Here is a 3,036-nt window from a genome sequence, read left to right as displayed (position 1 = left end):
CAGTTCTATTTTTGATGAATTTTGCTGCTTCTCTGCATTAATGGTCTCTGAGCAGTTCACAAATCTCTCTATCGTTGCAGTTCTCCTCAAATACTTGCTGAATAATTACTGTCACTGTTGTTGGTCTGGAGCTCATCAGAGCACTTTATTCAGGTCATTCACTGTCTGAAATTCAAGATCCGATGGTTAGTTTGAAAATCAGGGCTCTTAGGTCCTATTCCCAACTCTGCCACTGGCTGGGTGTGTGACCCAAGACAAGTCAATTCTCCTTTCTCAGCCTTAGCTTCTCCCTCTTTCAAGTAGGGATAATAATGATCCGCTCATACCTACCTCACGGTGCCTGGAGGCAGGGCCGGCTCTAGGTTTTTTGCCATTCCAAGCAAAAAAAATTTTGGCTGCCCCCACCTCAGCCGTGGGGTCCCCTGGCAGACGTGCCTGCTAACCGAGCCCTGGGCTTCCCCCCACCCCCACAGCCCCCTGCCACCCCAGCCCTGGGCTCTCCCCCCCCCCCCCGACACCCTGTGCCAACAACATAGGTTTGGTTCTCCCCAGTCCACCCAGGCTGAGCTGCTCCCGTTTATACTCCGTCTCCAGTCAGAACATGCCCAGAGAGGGTGAGGGGGTGTGGCCTCTTCAACCCACATGGCGCAGTTAACCCTAGCAGTGCCAGTGCAGGGTGGATGCACCTCATCACAGACAGCATTTCCCAAAATGTTGGGATTAACTAGGAGATCTCTTCAGGAGTAACCTCCTGTAGGGACTGGGTCACAAATACCTTGGGAACCAAATACCTGGGCGTTTTCCTAGTTCTGAATCACTTGCTGTGGAATTCTATCCCTGGATCATCTGAGACAATATTGACTTAAACAACTGAACTACCCTGTGACCATGTGCACTTACTTCGGTCAGTTGCACCCATTTGGGGTCTGCTGCTGTTCACCTTTTCAGAGTGGAGATTTAAACATAAGACTGTTTCTCTGATAATATGTCCAACAGCTTGGAGTATTCTCTCCTGTTGACTGAACTGCATTTGAATTTTCTCCATGTCATCATGCAGGGATAGGGGGGGAAAACAAACCTGAAGTAAAAACATGGTAATTTGTCTGAAATTTCCCCAAAAATCTGAGCTACATTCTGTCAAACAAAACTAACATGCAGTTATATGACCAAGGAGCCTTCATGAAAGATAGAAAACCCATATCACAGAGAGGTAGAAGACACTTTCATTTTAATTTAAAGTGAAATTCCAGACTAGGTTACATCTGATGTCTCAGAATCAGGATGAGAGGTTCTCCCATGATCCAGTGAAACCTGCTTCACCCAGCGCTTTCTCATGCATCCGACAGTGGGTATTCACCCACAGCTCATGCTCCAAAAGTCTGATAGTCTATAAGGTGCCACAGGATTCTTTGCTGCTTTTACAGATCCAGACTAACACGGCTACCCCTCTGATACCTTTCTCATTAGTGTTATTTACAGGAAAACAGCCGACCTTCCCAGAAGCGGCTTTGCCATTGAGGGAAAAGGGGATTTGAACAGTGCTTGGAATCCATTTGAAATCCCCTTCCAAGTCTGACACTTTCATCTCCTGCCAGACTGACTCTGATTTAGGATCAAAGACGTGTACAAGCACCATTCCCAAGCATGGACAGCCAAGAACATGACCCCACCAGACACGCTGGGAAGCGAAGGAATACGAAGGGGTGAACTGTGCATGGCTCAGGCACAAGGTAACAGTTCTGGGGTGATGGGGCGACTCAGACATTCCATCCTTCCCCATCTCCTTCCAGTGTCACAGAGCCTAAAATGACCCTTATTTCCCTGACACTGCTCCAGCTCTTCTTCATATTTAAATATATTTTAAATGAGAAAAAAGTCAACAAAATAACTGCTGTTCTGCACAATCCAGTGTAATGTGAGAACAACTGGGAATGAGGAAATCTGTCCTCAAAGAGGAACTTGACGTCTCTAACAATAACTTTGCACTGGCAGGAGGAGTACAAATGTGAATCTCCAGGTTTGTTTAGACAAGGAAATGTGATGGTGATTAGGTCAGATCAGGAGGAAATGTGCTAGATAACCCCACTGACTATCCATAGCCCATGTCTTTACTGCAAGAATAGCTGTCTTATTACATCAGGAAAGTGAACTCAAGCTAGCTAACTCTATGGCAACCACAGTGAGGAGACCCAGGTAGATTTTATCTCAACGTAGCTGGTTGAAGACACCCCCCCATCTCTCCCACCTGGGGTGATGACATTCCTGGTAGAAAAGACACCCACTCCCATGACTCGCAGGACAATGGAGTTGATACAAAGGACCACAGGATCCACCCCAAAGACGGGCGAGCTTCAAAAGTGGGCAACTCATGTGTGGGAGCTGAGGGACTACAATGTGCAAAAGATGCAAACAGCCTTAACACACACTACCTGGGAACTGTCAAAAGAATTAAAGAAAAAATCTCCTGACAGCTCTAGAGAAGGTTTTTATGAAGTTTATCTCCTTTACGGATTCTCTGATGTTTAGAAAGGCCTGAGCTATGAGTGAAGCTTTTCCCGCACTCACTGCATTCATAGGGTTTCTCTCCGGTGTGGACTGTGTAATGTGTGACAAGGGTTGAGCTCCGAGAGAAGCTTTTCCCGCACTCACTGCATTCATAGGGTTTCTCTCCTGTGTGGACTCTCTGGTGAGAGATAAGAGAGAAGAGGTGAGTGAAACTTTTCTCGCACTCACTGCATTCATAGGGTCTCTGTCCTGTGTGGATCCTCTGATGCATAGTAAGGTTTGAGCTCCGAGAGAAGCTTTTCCCGCACTCACAGCATTCATAAGGTCTCTCTCCTGTGTGGACCCTCTGATGCCTAGTAAGGTTTGAGCTTCGGGTGAAGTTTTTCCCGCACTCACAGCATTCGTAGGGTCGCTCTCCCGTGTGCGTTGTCTGATGAGAGATAAGGGCTGATCTCTGAGTGAAGCTTTTCCCGCACTTGCAGCATTCGTAGGGTCGCTCTTCTGTGTGGATTCTCTGATGAGAGTTAAGGG

The sequence above is a fragment of the Mauremys reevesii genome, linkage group 14, assembly GCF_016161935.1.
Source record: "Mauremys reevesii isolate NIE-2019 linkage group 14, ASM1616193v1, whole genome shotgun sequence".
NCBI classification, from domain to species: Eukaryota; Metazoa; Chordata; order Testudines; family Geoemydidae; genus Mauremys; species Mauremys reevesii.
The sequence above is the reverse complement of the archived record's forward strand: the minus strand, read 5'-3'. Positions refer to the sequence as shown.